General features: G+C 51.7%; 1 long non-coding RNA gene across 3 annotated transcripts in view; it reads right to left on the bottom strand.

Annotated features, from left to right (window-relative positions):
- Positions 1-16,068: 16,068 nt before the first annotated feature.
- LOC137450973 (uncharacterized) overlaps positions 16,069-18,370 on the bottom strand; it is a 34,614-nt gene continuing 32,312 nt past the window's right edge. For 2 of the 3 annotated variants that reach the window (XR_010989688.1, XR_010989689.1), the window contains exon 3: positions 16,069-17,742. This is a non-coding gene — a long non-coding RNA (uncharacterized lncRNA). The remainder of the gene's footprint in view (positions 17,743-18,370) is intronic. The other variant, XR_010989690.1, reaches the window with a different exon arrangement.

Genomic DNA, 18,370 nt, shown 5'->3' on the forward strand with positions numbered 1-18,370 from the left:
GGGAAAAGAAGTGCTGTAGGAAGCAGGTGCTGGTGGTGGGTCTCAAATCATTCACTCAAATCACATTTGGGTACTGCACAGCAAGCTGGATGGGCAGCCCAGAGAGGGAAAGGCTGGGTTAGTGCAGTGCCTGTTAGTCATTGACTGGCCCTGGCACTGAGACAGCCCAAAGTGGGTGTAGATAGCACCCTTCCAGGATGCACCAGGCACTCAGCAGCTTCTTACAGCCTCATCCTGGCTCTATGTGAGTGGCAGTGACCTTTCTGTCCCCCTCCTCAGCAGTCACACTCCCTGGCAGGGCATCTGGCTTGAGTTTACTCCTCCCAGGCTATGATCATGGAATCACAGAATGGTTTGGGTGTGAAAGGACCTCTAAAGCTCATCTAGCCCACCTCCTCTGCAGCCAGCAGGGACATCTGCAACTAGAGCAGGTTGTTCAGAGCCCCAGGTAACCTGGTTCCAGGGACGGGGCATCTCTCACCTCTCTGGGAAACCTGGGACATGATCTCACCACCCTCAGTGTCAAACATTTCTTCCTCCTCTGAAGTCTAAATTTCCTTCTTTGAATTTCAAACCATCTCCCCTTGTCCTGTTACATCAAGCCCTGCTCAAAAGTCTCTCCCCAGCTTTCTGAGCAGCCCTTTAAGAACTGAAAGGCCACCAGAAGGTCTCCCTGGAGCCCTCTCTTCTCCAGGCTGAACAAGCCCAACTCTCTCAGCCTGGCCTCACAGCAGAGGGCTTCCAGCCCTGCCAGCATTGCTGTGGCCTCCTCTGGTCCTGCTCCAGCAGGTCCATGTCTGTGCTGAGGACTCCAGAGCTGCTCCAGCACTGCAGGTGGGGATCTCAGCAGAGTGCAGCAGGGGGGCAGAATCCCCTCCAGCAATGAGCTGCTGGAGCAGAGACCACAGCTGCCTCTGACCACAGGCAGGTAAAATCCTGCACTTCTACCCAACACAGATATAGAGCAGGAAGATTTTATGCATGAGCCAAGAAACCCCCCTGCAGCTCAGGTCTGTGCCCTGACCTATGGGAGCCAGGGAGCCAGCACAGGGCTGGTGGATTTGGAGCCACCTCTGCACACCCAGGAAGGGTGTCACCAACATAACCAGAGGAAATGGGGGTTGTTTAGGAACTGCTGCAGCTTTGTCACACATGGGGAGGGGGGAGGGGGTTGGAAGACTTTTTCTGTGATGCAAAACGTGCTAAAAACAAGGCAGAGGTGAATTTGCCCATTCATGCAGCAACTGTGAGAAACCTGCTCCTTTCTATGCTCAGATACCAATAACCCAGCACTCACATTCTTCACAGAACAGGTTTGACCAAGATGTGAGGACAGAAGAGAACAGCAGCTAGTGCTTCACACCCAGGAACCACAGGCACACTCCAAGTTTCTTTTGACCAGGACAGAGGAGATGCTTTCCTTCATCCTCTGCCAAGGTACCTCCCCAGAGGTGTTAAAGGCCAGGTTGGACAGATCCTTGAGTGACCTGATCTAGTGGCAGGTGTCCCTGCCCATGGCAGGGGGTTGGAACCAGATGATCCTTAAGATCCCTTCCAACCCAAACCATTCTATGACTCTACCTGAGCGACCAACTGCACATTAGGTATTTTGCCAGTGAAAAGTGGTGGAGTCCCATGATGGGGTGGAATTTGTCTGGCTAGTTGCTCTGCTGGGTGAAGAACAGCCACATTCACAGTGTTTTGGTGTTGGTTTTGTTGTTTTGAACTCTTTGGAAGAGGAAAGAAAACAACCCAAACCCAACAGGGTGGAGCTCTGTGGCTGTTGAGCCTGGAGAGGAGCAGCCCCAGAGGGCATCTGATCAATGCTCAGCAAGAGAGAAAGGGTGGGGGGCAAGAGGCTGGGGCCAGTGGTTCCCAGTGACAGGGCAAGGGGCAACGAACACTAACTGGAAGCCAGGAGGCAGAGCTCTCCATCACTTACACCACACTTAAAACCATTGCTGGCTGCAGCTTGCTTGCAAACACTGAAGCCACTTTCAAACAACCCCAGATTTTTCTTATTTAGAGCTTTAGGATGTCAACAGGACGAAACCTCCTGAAAAGAACAGGACAGCCTCACAAACAGTCCCACCACCTGAACCTGGGAAAGCCCTAGAATGGCTCAGGTGGCTACATCAAGCTGGCAGAAGACCTTGGTTCATGCCCACAGAGGTGAGGATGAGGATTCATAGAATGGTTTGGATTGGAAGGCACCTCTAGTCCCAGCCCTCCCTGTCATGAGCAGGGACACTTTCCACTAGACCAGGTTGCTCAAGGGCTCATGCTGCTGAGAATATCACAGATCAAAGAGTCATAGAATAGTTTGGGCTGGAAGGGACCTCCAAAGCTCATCTAGTCCAACCCCTCATCAGTCAGCAGGGGCATCCTCAACTACAGCAGGTTGCCCAGAGCTCTGCTGAGCCTGACATTGAATATCTCCAGGGAAGAGTCCTCAGCCACCTCCATGGGCAAGCTGTTCCAGTCTTCCACCACCCTCATAGTATAGAACTCGTTCCTAACATCCAGTCTACATCTGCTCTTCAGATGGGTTAACTGAAGCTTTTTCTAGGAACCCCCTTGCCTGAGAAATCAAGAGCTGATCTCCCCTGATCTTTGTCCAAAGGGATTGTTGAGACACCCTTCCACGGATGGGAGCATGACTTCCTCCTCTGTGGTCACAGAATGTAGGGGCTGGAAGGGACCTCGAGGGATCATCCAGTCCAACCTCTCTGCCAGAGCAGGAGCACCTAGAGCAATCACACAGGAACACATCCAGGCAGGTCTTGAACATCTCCAGAGAGGGAGACTCCACAAGCCCCCTGGCAGCCTGTTCCTGTGTTGTGTCACCCTCACAGTGAAATAATTCTTCCTCCTGTTTCCATGGAACTTCCTCTGCCTCAGCTTCCACCACTGCCCCTTGTGCTGGCATTGGGCATCCCCCAGCAGAGCCTGGCACTCACCCTGCACATCTTTATCAACAGCAACGAGGTCACCCTCGGGCTCCTCTTCTCCAAGCTACAGAGCCCTCAGCTCCCTCAGGCTCTCCTCATAAGGAAGATGTTCCACTCCCTGAACCATTTTCATGGCTCTGCCCTGGACTCTCTCAAGCAGTTCCCTGAGGTCCTTCTTGAACTGAGGGGCCCAGAACTGGAAACAATATTGCAGATGTGGCCTCAGCAGGGCAGAGTAGAGAGGGAGGAGAACCTCTCTCGACCTACTGCCCACACCCTTTCTAATACACCCCAGGATACCATTGGCCATCTTGGCCACAAGAGCACGTTGCTCCTCATTGCTCATCGATGAGCTCAGAAGCCCTTTCCAACCAGAATGACTCCATGATTTAATCACTCATTAGGAGCAACGTGAGCAGCTCCAGGCTGCACTGGGGAAGCCTTTAGCTGCTGGTTCCCCAGAGCAGTGGCACCTGCAGTGAGCTTTGCCCGCCAGGCAGAGCCAGCAATTATCATCTCACCTTTATTTGCCATGGATCCTGATAGCTGGACACATTGCCAAGTAGTCACCTGATTTATGGTGTCACACCTATGATGGACAGCAGTGCTTCAGACCAAAGGTATGAATTTATAACTGCAAAGCAGAGAGTGGAGAATTTGTTTGTGGTGCAAAGGCAAACTACTGCTTAGATAGCAGCCCATGTCCTGGCCTGCTGGCATTCTCTGCCCCTGTGCTGGATCATTCCTCCCCTCTGGATCCCCAGGGGTCCATTTATTTTTCTCCCCATGTTTCTACACACAACACAAGAAACTTCTGCAGGACAGAAGCAGCTCCCAGAGGCTTTGGAAGACCAAAGGAAGAAGTGAAAAGTCAGTTTTAGAGCTCAGATGAGGAAAAAGCTTCCCCAGAAAGGCAAGAAAGTCACATTTTTCATGTACTTCTTGTGTCTAAGTTGTGTTTTCTCACACACCAAGACCTTCAGTCCACCCCATATCCCTTCCACTGCAGCACCACACTTGAGAGTTCCTTTTCCTCCCACATTTTTCCATCCCCTTCAATAGTTCTCCCACTGTTAAACTCATCCCTGTCCCCTCCCAGCCTTCCCACACACGAAGGAAAACAAGGCAACAATAAAAGAGCTCAGCATGGTGTGGCTTCCAGATAACTTTTGGCCATATTACCATCTCTAACCCTTGGTCTTATCTCTTCTGATAACATTAGGGTGCAAATTCAGCTGGAGTGGCTCCCTGCCACATGGAGTTCAGGCTTGCCACCCTAGCACAGCTCCACTGGCAGGGAAAGCGTCTCAAGACGCTGACGTTGAGTCCAGAGAAGAACGTGGAATGCAGTGCTGCCAAGATGAGCACTCACAGGCCACGTGAACCCAAGCCAGCAGAAACCATAAATCATCTAAAAACCTAGAAAGCCTGCACTTCCTGCTGGCAGAGGCTCTTGGTCACCAGCTGGAGGCAAGCAGAGGTGTCCCAGAACTGCCAGGCATGGACAATCATGCCCTCATCCCACTAACTGCCCGGCTGACCAAGGTGAAGAGCCACCAAATCACAGGCAGCAAGGCAGGAGTCCCAAGGAGGATGGAGTAGCCAGGAGGACCTGTAGCCTTGGGGCTGGGAGGTGGTGAGGGTCAGGGAGTGGGCATAGGAGGCAGATCTCATCACCCACCCATCCAAAACCACCATGGGCTGGAACTTGGGTGCTAGAAGTTACCAGGGTCTGCTTCTGCACAAAGACAAGGCAGTGAAGGCACCCCTTCTGCTACACCAGCCTGGTAAAGAAAGTCAAGACAAAGGGATGGATGGAACAGACATTGGAAAACAGTTATCAGAAGATTTCCAGGAATAAGGAATTTGCAAGGAGCAGACAGGACAGCAGACCTAGCCTCCCTCTAGGAGCCAACACAAGTGATTGGGCTCTCTTCAGCTCCTTCAGAATGATCCACCCCAGTCATTTCACTCATGATTCATAGAGAAACATCACTGTGAAGCCTGTGAAAAGCCTGACAGTGGGTACTGAGCCAGGATGGGCATGGATGTCACCTGTGACTGCAGCCACCAGCAAGGGACATCAGGGGTGAGATGCTGTCAGGGCCCATGCAGTACAGACCTGCCTCTGACAGCTCACCAGCTGCTCCTCAGATGCCAGGAACCAGCAAGTAGCAGAGGGTGCACCAAGCAGATGGAGGGAGGTTCTCCCCTTCTACTCTGCCCTAGTCAGGCCACAGATGCAGGATTTGGTCCAGTACTCCCAGTTCAAAAGAGACAGGAAACTGCTGGAGAGAACAGCAGAGGCTGTGAAGATCCTGAGGGGCTTGGAGCATCTCTGTGAAGAGGAAAGGCTGACAGCCCTGGGTGTGCTGAGCCAGGAGAAGAGCAGCCTGAGAGGAGAGCTGATCAAAGTTCAGCAAGAACTAAAGGGTGGGGGGCAAGAGCCTGGGACCAGACTCTTGCCAGTGGTGCCCAGGGACAGGACAAGGGGCAATGGGCACAAACTGGCACCCAGGAAGCTCTAGCTAAACAGGAGGGGAATATTCTTTGGTATGAGGGTGCTGGAGCCCTGGAGCAGGCTGCCCAGGGAGGTTGTGGAGTCTCCTTGTCTGGAGAGATTCCAAACCCAGCTGGCCAATGTGTTCCTGGGCAAGTTGCTGTGGGCGCCCTGCCTTAGCAGGGAGGTTGGACTGGGTGATCTCCAGAGGTCCCTTGCAACCCTCACCACACTGGGAGGGGGTGAGCAGGCTGCTGGCACATTAGGTTGCTGGGATCCCATCTTTAGCAAGCAGCAGCCAGCCCCTGGCCAGAGCAGTAGCAACAACACCTGCTGCTTATATAGCACAAGTAAGGAGCAGTGTCAATGACACTCAGGTGTCACAGATAAACCCACAGCCTGTTTGGGGATGGGTAAAGTCCCAGCTCAACCCAGAGCTGCTGCTGCCTGTGCACTGTCCCCCTTTCTCAGCTGCAGGCACCCGCCCATGGCTGCAGAGCAGAGAAACGCTGTAGCCAGATGAGATGTGAGCAGCAGCTTCTGGGGAGCTTCCAGGGGAATTCAACCTCAGCAGCTTCACACCACTGCCTTAGCAGAAGCAGCTGCCTTGCCAGGCTCTGGGAAAGGGAAAGGCTTTGTTTGCTTGCACGGAACAATGGTCAGAAAAACATAAGCAAGGGAGCGGTTAGAAGCCAGGTTCTGCTGGGAGGAGCAGGCTGGGAAGCTCCGTGCAACCAGAGGGCAGATGGAGGTTTTGCTCCTTTGAAAGCATGAGGTGGTTGAGTAGTGAGAGGACAAGGAAATGAAGGGTGGAAACCAGCATGAGGATGCTGGCCCTGGTCCAGAGGGAAGCCACCGTTGTGCAGAGTCATTGTTTGCAAGCAGGGCCATTAAATACTGAGACCCAGAGCAGCCACAGGCAGACACTGAATGGACCCAGTTTAGGATCTGCAGAGCAGGACAACATTTCACAGAGTCACACACTGGTTTGGGTGGGAAGGGACCTTTTGAGGTCATCTAGTGCACCCCCCTGCAGACAGGCTGCTCAGAGCCTGAAACAACCTGACCTGGAATGGTTCCAGGCTGGGACATCTCCCACCTCTCAGGGCAATCTGGGCCAGGGTCTCACCACCCTCAGTGTGTAAGAATTCTTCCTTCTACCCAATCTGAATCTCCATTTTGTAGTTTAAAATCATCACCCCTTGTCATCAATCATCACTCCCTGATAAAGGGTTGCCTCTCCTTCCATCTTGTAGGCACCTTCAAGTACTGAAAGGTCACAACGAGCTGCTCCTGTCTTGAGCTAAACACTGTAAAGATGTCCCAGTGCAGACAGCCCCAATATTCTCTTCAGCAACTTTATTGCTGAAGAAAGAAGGAGCAGAAGGCAGAGTGGAGTTAGACTAGATGGCCTTTGAAGGTCCCTTCCAACCCAATGCATTCTCTGATTCTAGGACTATGCTGGCCTAGTCCCAGCCTTGTAGCTGGATTTTGGGATAGTTTAAGAAAGTCCTGGAAGGATATGGCATAGGTTACCAGTAGCATTGCTTACAATCAGCAAGTGAACCATGTTAGCACATCTATACAACACAGAAACAGTAATTCAGTGCTTTCCTTAGCAGCTGCCATTGCTGCCCTGAGCAATCCTTTGCTATCATCAGCTGTGGAAGAGCCTCGCCAGGGTTCCTACAGCTCCCTGTGAAGCACCTCGTGTCAGGTGACAGAATGAGAGGAAATGGCCTGAAATTGCATCAGGGGAGGTGTGGGCTGGAGATTAGGAGTAATGTCTTTGCTGCAAGAGTGGTCAGGGATTGGAACGGGCTGCCCAGGGAGGTGGTGGAGTCCCCATCCCTGGAGGTATTCAAGAAACCTGTGGCCATGGCACTTGGGGACATGGTTTGGGGGCCATGGGTTGAAGGTTGGGTTTGATCTTAGAGGGCTTTTCAACCTTGATGATTCTCTGATTCTATGCAATGGCACTTGGGGCACAGGGCTGGAGCTTTAGTGGCCGTGATGATGTTGGGTTGATGGTGGAACTGGATGATCTTTGAGGGCTTTTCCAACCCCAACAATCCTCTGATTCTGCCTGACAACTCTGGATGCCCACAGACTTTCCCAGGGTGTACCAAGGTGACCTGCCCTAGTGTGAATGATTCAGTTCACCATCTAGTGTGGGGTGTCCCTGCCCATGGCAGGGGGGTTGGAACTGGATGATCCTTGTGGTCCCTTCCAACCCTGAATGATACTATGATACTATGATTTGCCTCCCACCTTCACCCCACAGCAAGGTCTCAGCTCACCTGGTGCAGGCTCAGTCCACAGCCAAGCTCTGCTTCATTTGCCTAATGTTCATGTGATGGCTGCATCATCTTGCATCTTGTGTGCCAAACCCAAAGCACAAGCTGAAGCATATCAAGAAGCCTGGTGCAGTTTGTATCTGCTAATGCATAACCTACATCAAGCTCATGCCAGCAATCAACAGCTGCAGCTGAACCATACCAAAAGCATCTCAGATGGTGCCTACAGAAAGCTATCAGAGCAAAACTAGAAGTGGGGAGATTCAGATTGGATGTTAGGAAGAAATTCTTCCCCATGAGGCTGGTGAGACACTGGCACAGGTTGCCCAGAGAGGTGGTGGAAGCTCCAATCCTGGAGGCTTTTAAAGCCAGGCTGGATGTGGCTCTGGGCAACCTGCGGTAGTGTGAGGTGTCCCTGCCTATGGCAGGGGAGGTTGGAACTGGATGATCCTTGAGGTCACTTCTAACCCTGACAATTCTCTGATTCTCCCTGAACCAGGAGAGCTGCAAATGTCTTACAATGGCCAGCTGCTTCCCAGCTGCTGCTCGAAATGCTACCAGCCTGGTCAAGGGGACTAGATAAGGCTCAGTGCTCCCAGACTAGATAGAAGGAAGACATTTTTAACACTGAGGGTGGTGAGGCACTGGGCTCAGGCTGCCCAGAGGCATGGTAGATGCCCCAGTCCCTGGAAGTGTTCAAAGCCTGGTTGGATGGGGCTCACCAAACCCACGCAAAGCGCTGTAGAAATGAGAAGGTCTCTGCAGCCACAGAAGATGTGAGACCATCAAGGCTCCCTGGGGCTCTTGGCTGGAAGGAGCTGCTCCACCATTGCCCTAACCTTCTCACAGGACCCTTGTAAAGGCAAGGAGGAAGATGCTGGTCATCCAGCTTGTTTCTTTTTGCTTTCAGTAGAGAACCTGGTGAGCTGTGAGACAGAGGACCTAGATGTTGTCCTTACCACGGCTCTCTCGTTACAGCCAAGGGATGGTGCAGGATGGCTACTGCTGCCCACCCAGGGCATGGGCACAGCATCTTCTCAGCAAGGCTCTGTGCTTACCTCCTGCCTTCTTGGAAAGGACCTGGGTGGAGCCTGACTTCACCCTGCTTTACAGGGCTGCTGGAGCCATGTTGGTGGCACAGTTTCACAATGAACTCACTGTGGTTCAGCAAACCACAGGCACCTTGAGTCTGAGGAACAGTAACCTCAGTGACTGAGGTCTGCCAGGACACCAGCCCAGCTCTGCAGGGAAGCAAACTCATTAAGCTGTCCAAAAACCTCAACACCACATTGGAGAACCTGGCCCTTGGGACATGTCTTCTGCTGCAGGTGCCCCAAGCTTGTGTGTGCTACCTGGGCCACACCATCATCCCTTGGCAGAGCCCAGTCCCGCTTTCTGCTCTGGCAAACCACCTCAGTAAGTCGAGAAACAGCTAGGTGAAAGACCAGTGTTGTACTTGATAACAACTTGCTGCCTGCTGCACCTCTGCTGAGCAAACCACCATTTCCTGAGCCGAGGTGTCAGGCATGAAATATTTCACAGGCTGGAACAACCACCAGCAGCTGCGAGGTGACAAACAGACCTTCAGCCCTTCCTGGTCTTGAAGACATAAATCAGGGGGGGGGGTCCTGTGTGACTGCTGGAGAGCCCAGGGCTGAACACTCCCTCTTCTACTTGGGGCAGGAAAAAGTGCTGGAAAGCCAGGGGAAATGGAGGCTGAACCATCTTCTTTCTACATTGTAGAATACATTGGCCCAAGCCAAGGAACCCTTAAAGGTCTTGTCCAGCCCCACTGCAGTCCACAGGGACTTACCCCAACTAGAGCAGGTTGTTCAGGGATGCATCAAGTTTGACCTTGAATGTCAAATGTGACCTGTTCTATTGTCTCACCACCTTCATTGTGAAGAGCTTCCTCCTAATTCCCAGCCTAAATCTACCCTGCTCCAGTTTCAAATCATTGCCCATCATCCTATCCCCACAGGCCCTTCTAACACAGTCCCTCCCCAGCCTTCCTGTAGGTCCCCTTCAGATGTTGAAATGCAGCTCTAAGGTCTCCTCAGAGCCTTCTCTTCTCCAGACTGAACAGCCTCAACTCCCCCTGTCTGTCCTTGCTGGAGAGGTGCTCCAGCACCATCATCATCATGGCCTCACTTCAAACCCACACCATTAGGTCCATGTCCTTCCTGTGTTGGAAGTCCCAGAGCTGGACACAGGACTGCTGGTGAGGTCTCACCAGAGCAGAGTGGCAGAATCCCCTCTTGACCTGCTGGCCACACATCACTTGATGCATCCCAGGGCATGACTTGCCTTCAGGGCTTCAAGTGCTACTTGCTGGCTCATGTCCAGCTTCTCATCCAGCTTCACCATGACTACCTGGAGCCTGCAGCCTACAGCTTCACTGCCATTCTTTGGACCTGCTCCAGCACCTCAATGTCCTTTTTGGAGTGAGTGGCCTGAAACTGAACCCAGCATTTGAGGTGTGGCCTCAGCAGTGCCCAGTGCAGGGGTGGTGGTGGTTATCCCTGCCCTGGTCCTGATGGTTATAAAATTCAAACTGAGCTGAAGGGCTGCAGCTGCTGGCTGTAAAATTCAAATGCAGACAGAAACAGAAAAATACTCAGAAGGTAAAGAGCAACATGTTGGAGGTCCCCAGAAGCCAGCAGCCTACAAAATGCATTACAGCAGCTCAACTTCCTATTTCCTTTTCCTTACAGCTCTGAAAATATTCACTGCAAAGGTCAGGGTTTGGGGGTTTTTTTTGGCCAGTTGCTCATTATCAGGCAGCCAAGGCTGCTGCTGCTGCAGGACCAGGCACCCTCAGGAGTCAGAACCCAAACCTCCCCTATTCTCCCCCTGACCTTTCCTGCTGGGTTCTTACCTGCTTTACCATCAGGGTGCAAAGCATGATGATGCAGAATCTGCTTTGGAAGAGAGTCTTTGGTGACAGCAAGACCTGGCAGTGAGACATGGGGATTGCCAGGGTGGGGAGGGACCAGCTTGGGTCTGAATCTGCTCCTCTCTGGTGATGTCTGATGAAGGGTCTCTTGGAAACAAGCCAATTCTTATTGGATGTTAAGGCTGGAGCAGTACCAAGGCTCCTGGCCAGCATTAACATGGAACTGTGGCAGTTTCTCCACAGACACATGATGTATAGGTATAGAAGTTGAGTATGTGCCACTGTGTGCCCAGGTGACCAAGAAGGTCAACAGCATCCTGGTCTGGATCAGTGTGGCCAGCAGGGCTAGAAAGGTGATTCTCCCTCTGTACTCAGCACTGGTGAGGCTGAAACTCAAATACTGAGATCAGTTTTGGGCCCCTCACTCCCAGAAGGACAGTGAGGTGCTGGATCAAGTCCAGAGAAGGGTAACAAAGCTGGAGAAGGGTCTGGAGAACAGGACTGGTGAGGAGCAGTTGAGTTCAGCCTGGAGAAAAGGAGGCTGAGGGGAGACCTCCTGGCTCTCTACCACTCCCTGAAAGGAGGTTGGAGTGAGGTAGAGCTTGGTCTCTTCTCCTAAGGAAGAAGTGACAGGATGAGAGGAAATAGCTTCAAGTTGCATTGGGGATGTTTAGGTTGGACATGAGGATCAGTTCCTGAACTGAAAGAGTGGATAAGCCCCGGAAGAGGCTACCCAGGGGAGCAGTGGAGTCCCCGTCCCTGGAGGAGTTTGGAAGCCATGGAGATATGGTGCTGAGGGGCATGGGTTAGTGGTGACCTGGCAGTGCTGGGTTAATGGTTGGACTGGATGATTTTACAGGCCTCTTCCCACCAAAATGGTTCACTGTTTCTGTGACTGTATTTTCAGTCTAGCAGCCTGAGGGAGATCAAGCACAAGCCCCACAGGAGCAAGAGGTACCACCCACACCCAGGTGCATGTTGCACCATCAGGAGATCCACTCTCCTCCCTCTGCACACCATTGTGCACTGTGATCCCAAAACAGCAGCACCATCATGGGTGGAAAAGGAGGCCCCTGGGCACTGTAGTGGAACCAGCACTAAGTAGATATCCACAAAGCTACAGACTGACAGAAGCAGCAGCACTGGTGATGAGATGACTGCAAGTTTCACTCAGCCAGCTCCAGCCTGAGTCACTGCAGGGACCTGAACAACTTCTTAATGGTCTGAGACAACAAATTTCTCAGGGTACAGGAAGCAGCAGGTGGTGTTGGCTTTGATTTACTATGAGACAGGGAAATGGCACGAGGTTTGACAGAAGAGAAGGCTGGCTGAAGGTCTAGCTAAAAGGAAGAGTGAGGAAAAGTCAGGTGTGGGCAAGAGGAGAGGAGGACAGAGCTTTATTTCTGGGGCCAGAGCCCTGCAGGGAGGGTGGTGTAAGTATCTTACTCAGCTTGTATTGTTCATAGTGCCAAAAGAGGGGAAAATGGAGTAGAAAGGATGCTAAGTGCCCATGGGATGACAAAGTGCAATGGGGACAATGAAGACTTCATTTAAATTAGCTAAAATAAGCCTTGGTTCTTGGCAAGCAACTTGGTGCCAAAGGGCTGAAGCCAGTGAAAGAGGCAATGTTAGGAAATGGGAACTGAGGCAACATCTACTGATGGGAAAAGGGAAGTGGCTGGGATCTTTCTCAGCTGGTTTCACATCCAGGCACCTCCTTCCATGCACAATCACTGCTGCTTCATCATGGGTGGAAAAGGGAGAGGTCCAAGCCAGGCTCTAGATTGCTGAGGGTACCAAAGTCCCCACCATGTGACTGCTTCAAGGGGAGATTCCTGCCCAAGACACCATTTTCCCAGAAGCTGCAATAGAAAAAGCAACCTCTTGGTTCCAAAGGCTGCTTCACTGCTGCCAGCCTTGACTTCCAAGCCCTGTCAGGAGTGGCTGGAAGAGCTGGGATTGTTTAGCCTGGAGAAGAGGAGGCTCAGGGGAGACCTCATTGCTGTCTACAACTACCTGAAGGGAGGTTGTAGCCAGGTGGGGGTTGGTCTCTTCTCCCAGGCAACCAGCACCAGAGCAAGAGGACACAGTCTCAAGCTGTGCCAGGGGAAGTTTAGGCTGGAGGTGAGGAGAAAGTTCTTCTCTGAGAGAGTCATTCGTCATTGGAATGTGCTGCCCAGGGAGGTGGTGGAGTCACCATCCCTAGAGGTGTTCAGAAAAGGATTGGATGTGGCACTTGGAGCCATGGTTTGGCTGTCAGGAGGTATTAGGTAATAGGTTGGACTCAATGATCTCTGAGGTCTCTTCCAACCTGGTTGATTCTATTCTATGATTCTATGACTTGGTTTCTACCCAGGAGACAAAGCACCCAAAGTGAAAGGATTTACTACTTGTGCTAGGTTTTAGGGACTGCTTTGGTGAAGTACATGAGGGCATCATTTAGAAGGAAAACTCAGACTAAAGAGCATTGCAGCTCCAGGTGACAGTGTGGTGCCCAAGCACACATGGATGCCAGGAAGAGTCACCAAAGTGCTGGGACAAATTCCCACCAAACTCCTACTCTGACATTCCTCCTAAAGCACCAGGAGCTGTTTGAGGATGTGGGCACATGGAGATCATAAGGACACCCCCAGAACAACAACCTCTCCACCACCTGGTACCCACAGGGACAGCTCTGGCCAGAGCTTTGCACTGGTGGTGGCTGTAGCATCTCCCTCAAAATACATGGCTCTGTGTGTGGGGGGGTTATTTCACAACAGCCAAGACCCCAGCAGGGGTTATGTTGTTGCTTTCTTATATTTACAGACAAATAAAACACATCAATACGTCCCAGCACCTCAACAACCAACCGGTGCAACCAGCCAGCAGACACAGCCCTGGCTGTACCCAAAGACTTGGTTGGATTTCTGCACTGTAGCTTTGCCAAACTGGGACCTCCCACTCCTTCCTCAAGGAGCTCCAGGTGAGTTATGTGGTTTAGAGGCACACATGGAGACATTGCTGTGTCGCAAGTGGTTCTTCAGCACAGATTGCACACAGTCCTAGAATGCTAGGGCTTGGAAGGGAAGGCTGGAGAGATCATCCAGCCCAACCCCCCTGCCAAAGCAGGATCACCCAGGGCAGAACACATCCAGATGGGTTTGAAAGGCTCCAGAGAAGGAGATTTCAGAACCACTCTGGGCTGCCTGCTCCAGTGCTCTGCAACCCTCACAATAAAGGTTTCTCCTTGTGTTGAGGTGGAACTCCCTGGGTTCCAGTTTGCATCCATTAGCCCTTATCCTGTCACAGGACACCACTGAAAAGAGCCTGGCCCCTTCCTCTTGCCCCCCCACCCTTCAGATATATTTATGAGCATTAATAAGATCCCCTCTCAGTCTTCTCCAGGCTGAGCAGCCCCAGGGCTCAGCCTTTGTAACTCATTGTCACATACCACCTGCTTCATCTCGAATATGCTTGTGATTTTGGCAAGGAGGAGGTGAAAGCCACACCTCTCAAAGCTTGAGAAAGGAAAAGCTCTTTGTATTTGGGAAATAAAGGGGGTTGAAGAGCAGCTGCACAATTTAGGGCCAGAAGAAGTGAGAAAAGTGAAGTACTCTTCTAGGATTCCTCAGCTCAGACCAGTCTCACACCAGTCGAACGCTGGTAGCTGACACGGTTCTGTGCACCGTGGCTGGGGACTTGCACCCAGAGCAGCATTTTATCTTTCATCAGTGAGAACTCTGGTGGCACCATGACCACTAGCTAATGCACACCACCAGGAGACCCACAGCATCAGCAGAATGTGCAGCTGTGCAACTAATTCACTCAATCCCAGAGTCCCAGTGTGATGAGGGTTGGAAGGAACCTCTGGAGATCATCCAGTGCAATGCCCCTGCTAAAGCAGGCCACCCACAGCAGCTTGCCCAGGATCATAGAATTGGAAGGGATCTTGAAAATCATCTAATTCCAACCCCCCTGCCATGGGCAGGGACACCTCCCACTAGCCCAGGTTGCTCAAGGCTTTATCCAGCCTGGCCTTGAACACTTCCAGGGAGGGGACAGAGGATCACAATGGCCAGGTGGGTTTGGAATCTCTCCAGAGAAGGAGACTCCACAACCTCTCTGGGCAGCCTGCTCCAGGGCTCCAGCACCCTCACACCAAAGAAGTTTCACAGCAGAATGCAGCAGGTTTGGAGGGGCAGAAGGGGGCAGGGAAAAGCTGAGTGTGACCCTGACACCCAGCTTGGCGCTGTGGCCCCATCTTAAACTGCACAGGCAGGATGATGCAATTTACCACAGCTCCATTTGTCACCATCTTTTCTCAGAGTCATTTAGAAAGAGCCACAGCAGCGGTGGGAGGACTGAACTCACTCTCACCTCTGAGCAGCCTGGGAAGCATTAACCACAGCCTTGAAGTGAACATATCCAAGGCCACAGGGCTTCTTCTTGTTGTGCTGGTTTTCTTTTTTTTAACCTCTTCTTTGCCCTTTTTGTTCATCCTAGCTCATCAGCCACGGCATTTTTATTGAGGCAGTTGTAACACTGCAGGAAAGGAGAACTGAAAATTCCAGAGGTGCATTTTATGCAGTCTGAAATTTGGTCTCCTCCAGTTTCAGATCTTAAATTGGGCTTTTGCTGCCTTCCAGTAGAACCCTCAGCTTGAAAGGAGCTGTGGCATGGCGGCCACGAGCAAATGGGTTACGTGCACAAAAGAGAAATGAACCTTTCCAACCTGGTTAATCCTATTCTGTTCTTTCCAACAACCACAATTGGTACCTCCAAAGATTCTTCTCCCTGAAATCTGGGTTTTTTTAAACTCCTCTTCAATACCCTTCATTTAATTTTCTGTGCAGCAGATGCTACCTACCTAAATACTTTCTAACTAATCCCAGCATGGTGGGGTTGGAATGGACCTCTGGAGATCATCCAGTCCAACCCTCCTGCCAAAGCAGGGCACCCACAGCAGCTTGCCCAGGAGCACAATGGCCAGGGGGGGTTGGAAGCTCTCCAGGGAAGGAGACTCCACAACCTCTCCAGGCAAAGAGACTCCACAACCTCTCCAGGCAGCCTGCTCCAGGCCTCCAGCACCTCCACACCAAAGAAGCTGCTCCTTAAGTTCAGGAGGAACCTCCTGGTCTCCAGTTTGTGCACACTGCCCCTTGTCCCATCAATGGAAAGGGCTCAGCCACATCTTCATGACCTCCAGCCTTCAGATTAGTGCTAGGATGACAAATATATGAGGTTGACAGAGTTGGTTGAAGATCCAATGCCTGGTGTGAGATAGTATCATAGTATCAGTCAGGGTTGGAAGGGACCGCAAGGATCATCTAGTTCCAACCCCCCTGCCATGGGCAGGGACACCCCACACTAGATCAGGCTGGACAGAGCCTCATCCAGCCTGCTCTTAAACACCCCCAGGGACGGGGCCTCGACCACCTCCCTGGACAACCCATTCCAAGGCTTCACCACTCTCATGGTGAAGAACTTCCTCCTCACATCCAGCCTGAATCTCCCCACCTCCAGCTTCATTCCATTCCCCCTAGTCCTATCACGACCTGAGGTCCTGAGAAGTCCTTCCCCAGCCTTCCTGTAGACCCCCTTCAGATACTGGAAGGCCACAATTAGGTCACCTCAGATAAACCTTTATTTAGAATAAACCAAACCAGGTTGGAAGAGACCTTCAAGATCATTGCATCCAACCCATCAACCAATCCAACCCACCTAATCAACTAACCCATGGCACCAAGCACCCCATCAAGTCTCCTCCTGAACACCTCCAATGACGGCAACTCCACCACCTCCCCGGGCAGCACATTCCAATGGGCAATCACTCTCTCTGTATAGAACTTCTTCCTAATATCCAACCTGAACCTTCACTGGTGCAGCCTGAGGAGATAACTGCTCCCTGTTTCAAATCTCCCTCAAAAAGTCTGCCAACACCAGAAGACTTGGTTATTAAGGTACCATCTGTACAGTCATTCCACCCCATCCCAACATCCCTGTGAGAATAAGAGCTCTACATTTCTAACACACTCAGAAGCCAAGTTCTCATGGACCAGGTTGTTCCAGGAAAGCAGAGACACCTCCTGAAGAGAAGGAGTAAAGTGGGATGAATTAGTTCAGCAGAGGATGGTCTTTATTTGGTGTCAGGCAGAGGAAGTCCTTGCTGGGGGGCTCCTGCTTTTGGGTATTTGGCTATTGAAATCCAAACCTGGTCTGATCGTGACCTTGGTACAGTCTGAGTGTTGTAGGAGGTTGTAGTCAGTCTCTTCTGGTACCAGGTGATGGAATGAAAGGAAATGGCCTGAAGTCGTGCCAGGGGAGATTTATGTTGGAGGTTAGGAACAATTTTTGTCCTGCAAGGGTGGTCTGGCACTGGAACAGGCTGCTCAGGGAGGTGGTGGAGTCACCATCCCTGGAGCTGTTCAAGAAACCCGTGGCCATGGCAGTTGAGGACATGGTTTGATGGTCATGGTGGTGTTCAACTGATGGTTGGCCTGGATGATTTGGAGGTTTCTTCCAGCTGAAACAATCCCATGATTTTTGTGAATATCAGTGAAAATAAATCAAGCAGCAGCAGCAGATGGAAGAGCAAGGCCAAAACTTCCAGCAGCGAGCAGATGTGAGGTGGAAATCATCCTTCATCCCCATCACAACACAACTAAGTGCCAAGGAGAGTGGCTGGTTCCTCTGAAATGAATCCACTTCTCTGGAAGTGACCTGAAAACTCACACCTAGCATGCAAGCATTCCTGAGGCTCCTCCACAGAGCAGGCAGAGGCCAAGTCCTGGCTGCAGAGAGCTCAGGAAATGCCAAAATCCAGATCTTTATCTTTACCAGTTGCAAAGCACTTGGCTGAGAACCTGAATTCAGAGTCAGAAATAACTCAACTGTCCTTCTCCCAGGTTTCCCTGTAGTGTCCTCTCGTCACATCACACACCCAACAGCTGCTGGATGGTGAGAGCTTTCCCAGGGCTATCACCCAACCACAGTCCCAGCTGCTGGCTCTGCAGGCCATCAGCTGCTGCTCCATGACATCCTCATCCCTGCTTCTAGGAGGGAGGTTTCCCGGCCTTGGCTTCATCCCGTGTCTTCTGGGTGTAGGCCATGTGTGAAGGGCTGTGAGGAAAGGGACAAAGTTAAGAGCTCCAATGTTGCTGTGTTTGTAGGTCAGCTGAGAAAAGAATCATACACTAGTCTGTGTGGGAATGGACCTTTAAAGCCCACCGGGTCCAACCTCCCCTGCAGTCAGCAGGGACATCCCCAACTAGAGCAGGTTGCTCAGAGCCCTCAAAAACCTGACCTGGATTGGTTCTAGGGATGGAGCACCTCCCACCTCTCTGGGCAACCTGGGACAGGGTCTCAACACCCTCAGTAGAAAAGATTTCTTTTTTCTCTCAAGTCTGAATCTCCCTTTTTCAGTTCAAACCATCACCCCTTGTCCTATCACAACAGGCCCTGCTCAAAAGCCTCTCCCCAGCTTTCTGATCAGCCCCTGAAGCACTGAAAGGCCACCAGAAGGTCTCCCTGGAGCCTTCTCCAGGCTGAAGAAGCCCAACTCTCTCAGCCTGGCCTCACAGCAGAGAGCTTCCAGCCCTGGCAGCATTGCTGTGGCCCTAAAGCTCAGGACAGCTGACAGGGCGTTACCTTTGCTATGTTCTCTAAATCTCTTTTCCAAACAGTGTCACTGGAGCAACCTTGGGCAGCTCTGCATACACCCTGCCAACCACCCTCCCATCTCACCACC

The sequence above is a fragment of the Melanerpes formicivorus genome, unplaced genomic scaffold (genome assembly GCF_026170545.1).
Source record: "Melanerpes formicivorus ecotype bairdi unplaced genomic scaffold, bMelFor1.0.p_v2 SCAF_2, whole genome shotgun sequence".
NCBI classification, from domain to species: Eukaryota; Metazoa; Chordata; class Aves; order Piciformes; family Picidae; genus Melanerpes; species Melanerpes formicivorus.